Here is an 11996-nt window from a genome sequence, read left to right as displayed (position 1 = left end):
TGCTCATTTAAGGTTCTTTTTTTGTCTCTTTACTGTAGGTTACGGCAACTGAAAACAATAGACCAGGTCCACCACACAGGTCTTTGAAACTTGAAAGCTATAAGATGTTATTATACCAGTGTCTCTTTATATTTTATGCTGACTTATTTTTCCTTAGGAATACCTAAATTAAATAGAACTTCAGATCACTGAAATGATACATTTTGCAAATTTAGACAGAAGATATGGCATCATTTTCAAAATGACATATGTGATACTTACTGGATATCTTTAATTTTTAAAGATGATGTATGAATTCATCATTCTAAACACTATGGCTTTGCGGCCACTGAGGTCTACTGGATCATTTTATTATTTAAAAAAGCCAACTTAATTTCTTATTGAAGCATCTGAAAATGAACTTTCAGCAGACCTTTATTTATCTGGAGGAAAGCAAGACAATGCATTGAAGGTGAAAGAAAAGGTGAACACTCCTTTTTTTTAAAAAAACAAAAAAGCAAAAAACTAATTTTCCAATTCTATCTACTCTGTCTTCCCAGCTTCTCTCCTTCCTCTGCCTCAAGGTCACCTGTTCCTGTGAGGTAGCTGCACTCAGCCATTTGCTTATCAAAGCCTCTGCCAGATCCAACAGTACAGAAGCCAAGAGGGAAGCAAATAAAGTAAAATAAGGGGATTTACTATGAACTGCAGTGTGAATGCAGTTGAAACGTAAATGCTAATATAATTTCAACATACAGCACTTCCATCAGCATCTTCCCATTCATATTTGAAATTTTCCTTAGAGCAAGACTGCTCTGCAAACTCTCATAAACCGCTGCCGGGGCCTTATCTATCCACCAGATGCACCAGCATGCAGCAGCAGTACAAAAATGACAGAAAAGTACTCTTTCACACAAAGCACTCCAGGCCTCAAACATTTTGAGAAGCAGTCCAAAAAAAGAATTCTAGCACAACATAAGCAGTACAAGGGAAGCTAAAGAGAGGAAATGGCCGAATCCTGTAAATGTTAGTAAATGTGGTACATTAATATAAAGGCCTCAATCTGATACCATCTAAGAGTTAGCAAGCACTCTAAATTCTTGCTACACAGGTGCCAGTCTCTGTGTTAAGACTTTCCTGTGCATTTGCCCCTCTGATCCTCACCAAATCCCTGTGAACCGTATACTAGTATTACCTCCATTTTACAGGTGAAGAAAAAATGCTAGAGAGGTCATTATTCATGGTCAAACTGAAAGGAATCTCAGGATGCCTGTTACAGGCATGGCAGTCTGTCCCAGCGCTTGAGGTGAACTCAATTCTGCTTGTACTAAGTCCTTTCCTACTTTTGTGTATTTTATGAATTGCATTCGTGATTATTTGTGAAAATATAGTAAATTCACTGACTATACACAATGTCCTGGCTTGCTATACAATTTCCTTTCAAGCACAATCTTTTTCAGCCTAGCATTCTTTCACATGCCCATCAATGATCATTTCTGATTGCTATTAGTGTATTAATTCTAGCCCATCTGTTTCATAATAGAATGCAATTTCATGAGACTTCCACTCAAATGAAGATTTATCTTCTCACAATACCAGCATTTTTACTACTTTTTTTTTTCTGCAGATGGTATGGGCCATCATGCCCTGTATTAAAAACAGAGACAGCATTTGTACCAGACTCAGTTCAGATTTTACATCATTTTTTTTTTCAGACAAGAGGGAAGGAGTATGATTTCCATCCTAGCAAACACAGCTGAATCTTAACTTGTGTTATAGCATTTGGTCCAAGTCCTCCTCTGATCTCCCTCTAGTGTTTTCAGCTTACTATTGCATTGACTCATCAGCTTAATGTCTCCTGGGTATTGCTCCTTCATTCATTCATTAACTGATACCATTGAGCACCTATACTGAGGGCCACATACCATAGTAGGAGATGAGCAGTGAACCAAACAGAAGTGGCCTCTGCCCTTGTCCTAGTGGGGCCGGTAATCAAACACCACAATAGGCAGTAAGGACCCAGCCCTTCAATGGTCCTAGAGGGTTCCCCACCATCTTTCCTTGCTCTGAGCACTCTGTCGTTGCACACACTTTTAGCACCTTCTCCCCAGGGAAGTGCCCACTGCCCCTGCTCTTTATGCTGTAGAATCAGCAAACAGCCAGGCCTTGTAGGTGCCAAGCACCTGAACAAGGACAAGTAAGAGAGTGGTTGGCTCCACAGCACTTTGCTAAGGGAAATTCCAGGGGGCAAAGCAAAAAAGAAACAAATAAACAAGAGCCTGAAAAGCAGAGTTTCGTCCAGATGGTCAAGACTTGAGAGATCAGATACAGCTCAGGGGCCAGCTCCCAGTGAGGTCTGTGCCATCTGGCAAGTGGGATATACTGATCCTGATTTCTGGGAAAATCAGGAAGAATAAGGCAGAAGGACAACAGGTTGTAAGGAGCGTGCTCAGGGTCCTAAATTGGATGTCTTTCAATGTCTTTCAATTAATAAAGATAAACAATTCCTTACACTGAATAGATATCTCACGTTGATTTGGAGTATGGGAGAATAATTTTTAAAATGACATTCCCCTCTGGAGTGGGCAATGGGTTCAAGGTTTATTCAGGTTATAGACAGATAAGTATGTATGTACATTAAATATGTGGAAAATACTATACAAGTCAGGAATAAGATATCAGGACATTTTTTAAAAAGCAGAAAAAGTATTATTTTATTTGTGGGAGAGGGGGTTTGGGCCAGGTTTGGATGAGAATGGATTTAAGATGAGATGTGCACAGTGAGTAGGTGTTAGCTAAGGCTGGAATCCCTGGGCAGAGAGTGAGGCCTGGGCTGCTCAGGTCCTTGATATAGGAAGGATAATGGCAAATTATTAATAGATGAACTGAAAAAACAGCCATGTGGTACAGTGGGGGAGGAAGTGGGAGAAGGGTAGCTCAGCGGCCAATCACACAGGAACTGCAAATATAATATTTGATAATAAGCATCTAATGTATCCCAGTAAATACAAGGTCATATTTAAACACTGCCTTAGGCTGCCTTACATGAGTAAAATGTTCATGTGAATCTTCCAAACCAATGATGAAAACTAACATCAGAATTTCCAGAAATCTGCAAAACTGAAAGTCATAATTACCAAGTCCTTAGAATTACCAAGTGCCGTGGGAAAGAGATCCTGACTAGTTGAGAAAATCAAAGGAAGCTTAATGATGTTTATACTGCCCATTTCAAAAATGGGCTATTGTCAACATTCTGAGATTGAGATGAGGAAGAGCTCCACAGCTCATGGAACTGAAAGGCACAGGAGAAAAGAAAGTGGTGAAATGCCCATCGGAACAGCCAGGAGTTGGATGCTCTGAAGGACAGAAGAGGGGAACGATGTGTGATACCACCACATTGCTGACTAGAACTGGACAACACATGAACATGTTCAGTCCCAAAAAAGTTCCACAAGGAACAGGGAAGACATAGAGGTTGCTTTCTTTCCCCGCTAACACCACCTGTCTAGGAATCTGGGGACCATCAAAGATCCTAAAACATTGTGGGGCATTAGAACATTGCAGGGTATCAGCACATTAGAAAGGATTTGTTTTCTTCACAGAGAGTAAGTCAGATGTGGAAAATTTCTTTTAGATAAACAAAGAAAATATTCTTAGATATGTCAAGAAGACAGGCTCCTTGGAAACATAGGTAATTATCTTCCTGGCACTGAAGGCTATAATTATCACAGCAGTCTACGTTAGGTCAATGAGTCAGTCCTTTGGGAAAGGAAATTAACTATGATACAAAACTATGATAAGGGGTTCAAGGGCTTTGCTCATAATAAGAACCAGATATGGTTTCTTTCCACAGACAAGTCCACAGATAATGCTGGACAAGTAGAAATGTTCACACATGGATTGCATGTTTCCAAAGTGCACCATCCTGCTGAACAGTTCCAAAACCCACTCATCCATCTAGACATCAACCGATCCACCTCGAAGTTAGCTTTATTTCCTTGAGTTCTTACTGCATTCTTCTTCCAAATGTTAGAATTCTTATACATTTGGAAGAATATTATACAAGCTAAAATGTTCCCAGTAAGGGAGTATCAGAGTTATCGCCTTGGTTCAGGGCTGTTTTCCACCAAAATATCTCTAATATCTCTTAAAAAACTACACACACTTCTGAGGCTGGTTTGGCTCAGTGGATAGAGCATCAGCCTGCGGACTGAAGGGTCCCAGGTTCGATTCTGGTCAGGGGCATGTACCTTGGTTGCAGGCACATCCCCAGTGGGGGGTGTGCAAGAGGTAGCTGATAGATGATTCTCTCTCATCAATGTTTCTAACTCTCTATCCCTCTCTTTTCCTCGCTGTAAAAAAAATCAATAAAAATATATTTTTAAAAAATTTAAAAAAAACTACACATACTATAGGTAGGTACTCGATGCATTCACTTTGTTCTATCTCTCAAGGGTCACTAGTCATTACGGGGGGGGGGGGGGGGCTTAGAAAAGAAGAATCCATTAAAGTTTGTCTTAAAGACAAGAAAATAGCGTGAGCACATACATTAAATTTAGTCGATTAACCACTTTTGTCCCTTTAGTCTGGTACAATCACAGCCACTAAAATGTTAAAATATAGCCAGTGCTGTGAAAACGAAGCCATTCATATGAACTTACAGTGAAAGAAAATTTAAAAATTCATCTGAAAAGGTTAATAGCATGAGTTAAAACAAAGAATGATAAATAGCTTCACCTTAAATAAAACATTGGCCAATCCAAACATCAACAGAATGAGTCCAATATTTTAGGTCCAAGAGTCAACATCTAAAATCAGGAAAATAAAGGTTGCATATTAAATAAGAGAGTAACATTTTAAGGTAAGCCCACAAATGTTTGTCAGCCTTGGCTCAGTTTAGAAATATACCTAATCCTAGAGCAAAAATAAAAGATAACTAGGTCTAGAGACAATGAACAGTCAGTACACATGCACTGTCTCTATTAGGAAAAGTACTCCATTTATTGCTTCCCAGATTGATTACAACATTTTCAGATGAGGTCAATATGTCCAAGATTTTCTGTAATTAGCAACACTGGCCATTTGTCCCATGGATCATCATTACATAGTCCAAATCTAATTGTCTCAGCTAGCTTTTAAGCAAGATGCTTCATGGTATTGCACAATGTCCTCTAAAGCAGAGTAAATCTTTTGTAAGTTATTTTAGATCTGTGTCAAAATTCTCATTTACAAATGCTTTCTGGAGACTTTTTTTTTTTTCACTTTCAAACCAGGTTTGAGTTCATCAGGGTTTTCCTTGCTATTTGAAATACATAAGAAAATGAACACTGGGAATACTTCCAGGTTTTTTCTTTGGCAGGATTCCTTCAATATATATTTTTTTCTCTTTCCATAACTATGGTACAGTCTCTCTAGGTTTGCCTACAAATTCAGCAGAAAATTTTCAGTCAGTCATGGAGATCTGCAGAATAGAGGGAAAATAGGTTCCATTGATGGGAGTTTAAAAATAAAAGTCCTTCTAAAAATATTTCATTAGTTCCTAGCAGAAAAAATATTCCTCAGTTCTCTAGAATGTCATAGGACCAAACCATCCACTTATAAAGTGATCTTCATTCAATATTGCAAAGTCAGGACACACTGATTTCTCAAAAGCAAGACTCTAGGCCTAAATTACAATATAGCATGTATTTGTTCCATATATTGTGACATTTTAGCATTTTAGCTTATTAGTGACGTGTTCCATGACAACTATTGGTTGTGCGAAATTACATTTTTGCCAAATCACAACAAAATCCCTAATGTAAACATAGTGACTACCAGAAGTACATCAGAGCAGGGAGAGTTAAAGAAAGTATAAATAGGGTGAAATGAAGAAGACATCTTAAAGACACTGATAAAATGTTATATGCCTGCATAGGTAGCGAGGATCAAGATCACTAATTTAATAAAAGGTCACACTCTCCAAAATGAGAGAGGTCTGAGAAAATGTAGACTACTAAACCTCTTGATAATGTTCCTCAAGGTGACTTACAGGGCCAGTAACGGAGCGCTAATCAGTGTTAACCTGGTTCCCACCAGCAGTATTCTAAATGGTGTGGGAAACACAAAGGGAAGACTTAGGGCAGAGCAGGAGGAGTGGGATGCAGCAGAATGCGCTCCAGTCCTGGGAGTCCTGCAAGTTGCCTCTTAATTCCTGAGTTACACAATCTCCAAACACAACACCGAAGAGCCCTGGAGTCACCACAAAACTTGAAAAAATTATTATATTACCATTATTAACAAATAAATAAGACTAAATCCCAACTCTTATACATTTGACAAAAAAATAATTTTAAAAAAAAGTCTATTGCAATGGAACCTACAAAAGTTCAAATAGTTTATTCTTTTAAAAAATATACATACTCTGTATTCTAGGAATATATCCCAAGAAATCAGAAACACCAGTCAGAAAGGACAAATGCACCCCTATGTTCATATCAGCACAATTTACAATAGCTAAGATTTGGAAACAGCCTAAGTGCCCATCAGCAAATGAGTGGATTAAAAAACTGTGGTACATCTACACAATGGAATACTACTCTGCAGGGGGGGAAAAAGGAATTCTTACCATTTGCAACAGCATAGATGGACCTGGAGAGCATTATGCTAAGTGAAACAAGATAGTCAAAGAAAGATAAATATCATATGATCTCACTCATTTGTGGAATATAATGAACAACATAAACTGATGATCAAAAATAGAGCCAGAGAGAAAAAAATATTCTAGAATATAACAGAAGTAATCATGTTATTTGCAGAATTTTAATATTTCCTACAACTTTTGAGATATCATACTATGTTAGTACAGTTCGTATAATATTATTATACTTAAAATCATTTTTTCTGAAATATTAATGTTTATTGCATGTAATATTATTATATGTAAGATCATTTTTCTTGAATAACTAGTGTTTGTTCCATATAAAACTGTAATTTAAATAGTTTTTCTTGAGATATTAATATTTATTGCATGTAACATTATTATACTTAAAATCGTTTTTCTTGAAATAAAAAAATAAAATTAAAAAATATATTTTTAATTGATTTCAGAGAGAAAAGGGGAGGGAGAGAGAGATAGAAACATCAATGATGAGAAAAAAAATCATTGAACTGCTGTCTCCTGGAGGCTCTACACTGGGGATCAAACTAGTAGCCCAGCCTGGGCATATGCCCTGACTGGGAATCGAACCATATCCTCCTAGTTAATAGGTCTACACTCAGCCACTGAGCATGTCAGCCAGGCTACTTTATTCTTATGATGGTGTAGCTATAATAAATTATCTAAGTAGGGTTTTTGGAAGCTTTCTAATTTTTCATTTGTTCTCACACATTCTAAAGGCCATGGAACACTAATTTCAAAACCTCCATGTGATATACATTTCCAAAGGAAAATGGTGTGCTGAGTAGAAGCACACATTCACCACGATTACCCCGACCTTCCTCCCAAAAGAAAATGTTTTTTCTTTGTGAGATTTTTCATATGGGTCAAAACACTCTACACACTGAGTCCAAAGTTGTCTAAGAATCACTCAAGTAAAAAAGACCTTGTATTACATTTTCCCCTCTCCATATTTCTTTCTGCAAAGCAGGGGGGGAAAAATCCTCAGGGTGAAAAATGTGTGACAGAATGTCAGTGTTTAAAAAAAAGAAAGAAAGAAAGAGAGAAAGAAAGAAAGAAAGAAAAAAAGAAAGAAAGAAAGAAAGAAAGAAAGAAAGAAAGAAAGAAAGAAAGAAAGAAAACCCTATTTTTAATAAGACCTGCTGAAAAATATAAAGTTTAAAAAGCTGATTTGCTTTTAAAAACCATAGTAAAATGACAAAATTGATTTTATCATCAGAGATGTCATGAGCTACATGTAATACATGCTTCAAAGAAACTATAAAATAAAAAATAATTTAAAAAAACACACACAAAAAAAACACAGTGGTGGCTAAGTTTCAAAGCATTTTCACTTCAAAGCACTAGAATTTCTATCAAAAAGTCAAAGGTCCAGTTATAACAGTCAGTCTAATGTACCACTTTTTCTCCACTCTTAACTTTTTTAGGTCAGCGAGATCCCCCGCTAGCGAACTATTTTTAAATGTAGTAAATTTTGTAGTAGCAAAAATTTCTAGAGATGATTGATGGAACTAACACAAAGTCTTCTGAGGGTAAAAGAAGCAACAGTAGTACTATTAATACTACAGTGTTAACAAAAGAGTGCTATTGCCTGCTTACTTGTTGCTGGGCAGTGTGCAATGCACCTAACAGCACTGTGCTCACAACTCAGCAAGGTAGGTAAAACTGTTATAATTACCCACTGTTCATAGGAGGAGGCTGAGGCTTGGAGAAGTCCACCATATATCAAAGATCAGTAAGTATCAGAGACAAAATACAGACCCAGTTCTGTCTGGCATCATGGCAAACTCTTGAGTAACTTTTGCTCATCAATCCCCCAACCCACTCTCTCAAAGCAGTGCCGCCAAATAGTTTTGCATTAGAATGATAGTTCCAGAAAAAAAGTAGTCCTAAAAAGTCAAGAATCAGGATAAACAGGGATCATTAGAGAAATGCTGACTTTGTTCACTTGAGCAATTTTATTTGTAAAACTAGGCTCCTGGGAGAGCGCCTAAACAGAGGAGACTATGCAAATGGATGGCCAAATCACTACACATAGAAACTGAGAAAATGGCCCCAAAGTTTGTAGAAAGCCTGCTGCAATCACACACGGCTTTTTTTCTTCTGTGGACTTTTCTTTTGAGTATGTACAAGGTTATGAAAAGTTCAAAAAAGAACCTCATTTGACTTCCGGACTCTCTCACTGCAAAACTGGGAAAGCATGGATAGTTTTGTGAGACAACTAGAACATTTTCCTAATTGGTGCAAGAAGACTTGAACCAAAAGGAAACATAGGTATGTTAGCACCCCTCTCCTGCCCCGCCCAGGAATTGACAGAAAATTCAAGGCAGGCTTTGACTGTCTCTGTCATTGAGTGGGGTTTCATTTAATTTTATCCATTCACTGGTTCTGGACACATATATTCAGCACTGACTATGTGTTAGATGCTCCTCTGTGTGAGATATCACTACGATGTAAGTGGGCTCTGAACTATGACTGACATATGGGTTACAAATTATTGATAATAGGCTAAGTGAGCACAACCCTTGTTGTTTTATGAAGATATCTGTGAAGAGGAAATGCCTACGTGAGAAAATAATAAACCACAGGTAAGTTTGACTTCCAGTTGTTCATATACTGATTTTACTTTCACAGCATGTTGTTCTAGATTCCAGTGAGTAAAAATAGTATAAAGGGAGAGAATAAGTGTCTCTTCAGATCACAAAAAAAATCAACACATATGTGTCCATTTCTATATATTTTTTCATTAAAGCCATTTTTTTCTAAGAAAACCAGGTTCAGCAACAACAAATGGATGCTTTCAACTCATCTATACTAATAATCTATAGTAATAAAAGCGTAATATGCATATTGGTCACGACAGCCTCACAGTAACAACTGAATAGCAGGCTGCATGGGGCAACCAGGCCAGCAGGGGGGCAACCAGGCCGGCAGAAGGGGCAGTTGGGGGCAACCAGGCTGGCAGGGAGGCTGTGAGGGACAACCAGGCTAGCAGGGGGAAGCAGTTGGGAGTGACCAGGCCAGTAGAGGGGTGGCAGTGGGGGTGACCAGGTCAGCAGGGGAGGGGCAGTTAGGAGTGACCAGGCCAGTAGGAGGGAGCAGTTGGGGGTGACCAGGCTGGCAGGGGGGCAAGGGAGAAATTTGGGGGTGATCAGTTCAGCAGGTAGAGGCTGTTAAGGGTGATCAGGCTGGCATGGAGGGCAGTTAGGGATGATCAGGCAGGCAGGCAGGTGAGAAGTTAGAAGCCAGTTGTCCTGGATTGTGAGGCAGATGACCAATTGCTGGTTTAGACCTGATCTCCTAAGCCAGCAGTCGAACATCCCCCGAGGGGTCCTGGATTGGAGAGGGTGCAGGCTGGGCTGAAGAAACCCCTCACCCACCATGCACAAATTTCATGCACCGGGCCCCTAGTTCTATATAATAAAAGCCTAATATGCTAAGTGTTCAGTGGACCAGTCGACTGTTCAACCAATCAAAGCATAATATGCTAATGATATGCTAAGGTTGCTCAACCACTCACTATAACATGCACTGACCACCAGAGGGCAGACGCTCCAACTGGTAGGTTAGCTTGCTGCTGGGGTCAGGCTGATTGGGACTATTGAGATGGGCCAGACATGCTCTGGAGCCCTCCCGCCGTCCTTCTCTGACTGGCCAACCTCCAGTATCCCTCCCCAGCCCCAATCATGCACCCGTGGGGTCCCTTGGCCTGGCCTATGCCCTCTCACAATCCAGGACCCCCCAGGGGATGTCAGAGAGCCAGTTTTGGCCTGATCCTGCAGGCCAAGCCGAGGGACCCCACTGGTGCACGAATTCATGCACTGGGCCTCTAGTATAATATAGGAACAGTGAAAAAACAAAATTTTAAAAACTTCAAACTATCACAATAATAACAGCTTTTAAAAAATTTGCAACTATGAAAGGACAATTCAAATTTGGTTTATTATCTGAACTTAAAATTTCATTTAAAAATAATTTAAACAGAATCTTTCCAGACCAATTAATACCAATGAAAATCATATCTCCAATTTATAGCTAAGAAATCTAATATTAGAGTAAACGAGTTATTTATACTTTATTAGAATTCAGTTTTTAAAAAAAAAGGAAAGGAAAAGGGTCACAACTTACAGAAAAATCTAAACATGATCTAAAATTTTAGTGAATATGAGCAGAATCCTAGCCTAGGTTTATACACACATATGCGCACACACTCACACAGTTGGTCAGTCCAATATTTATTTTGTAGAGTGCCACAAAATACTCACAGCGCCTTGAAGTCAGGGGTCTGTGTCTGATTTATTCTTTGTCCTATCACACAATATCTGATATGGGTTAGGTTCTCAATAAATATTTGCAGAATAAACAAATAAAAGTGACACTGAAATTGATCCCTGCACACCTTTCTCATTTATCTCACTAGCACAGCTATCTCCAAAATGCTAATGACTAACCTTGCCAGTGCTAAAGCAGCATATATAATTTTTCCCCCAGAAGTAGAGCACCTGTGTCTCTGGATAAAAGAAATAGTGGACTGCTCAAAAGAAGACTGCATTCTAAAGTAAAGAACATAAAGGGCTCATAAAGAAGGAAGAGATCATCTTTTTCACTGTGTTCCTATTTCTAAACATTTATATAGTTATAATGATACCTTTGTAATTAGCTAGTTATTAATAACTAGGAGCTCAGTGTGCAAAATCACGCAATACCGCCCACCCACTCCCTGCCCTGCCTTGACACCTGCACCTCTCCACGCAGAGCTCCAGTGTGCCTGGTCCAGCCTCCGAACCCTCTGGCCTTCTCTGGTTACTTCAAGCCCTGACCTCAGTCCCTCGAGTCACCTCGGGGCTGGTCCCGCCTTCTCCAGGTGCCTCCCCGCTTCCATCCCATCTCCAGAGCAATCTGGCAACTCTGCCCATCATGGCACCAGAGGAGAGAATGGAAGCCTTCCGCTTGCTGTGTTGTGCTACTTCCCCTGGCAGGTGGGTGGCGGGGTGCTCTGAGTGTGAGCAGAGAAGAACTGGTGAGAGGGGCCTTATGGGCTCTCACCCTCATCTTCCCCAGCACAGGTTGGTCCCAGATCCGAGTACCTCCCTTTTTCTGCCCTGTCTCCAGAGCAATACCCTGTGGCACACAAGGCAGTCTCCTGCTGATAGGAACTAATAAAGAGCTAATATGCTAATGGTCCAGTCATTATGCATACATTGTCCCTACCATTAGCATATTATCTCTTTATTAGTATAGATAGCAGAGAAGCAAAGGAGGAAACCAGACATTTTAAGCATGTCATTTGGGAAGCTTCACCAGAAAGCTGCAACTTTGCACTCCTTAGGGAACCACCAGCCTATTCTCTTCAAAATCC

The sequence above is a fragment of the Pipistrellus kuhlii genome, unplaced genomic scaffold (genome assembly GCF_014108245.1).
Source record: "Pipistrellus kuhlii isolate mPipKuh1 unplaced genomic scaffold, mPipKuh1.p scaffold_m20_p_3, whole genome shotgun sequence".
NCBI lineage: Eukaryota > Metazoa > Chordata > Mammalia > Chiroptera > Vespertilionidae > Pipistrellus > Pipistrellus kuhlii.
The sequence above is the reverse complement of the archived record's forward strand: the minus strand, read 5'-3'. Positions refer to the sequence as shown.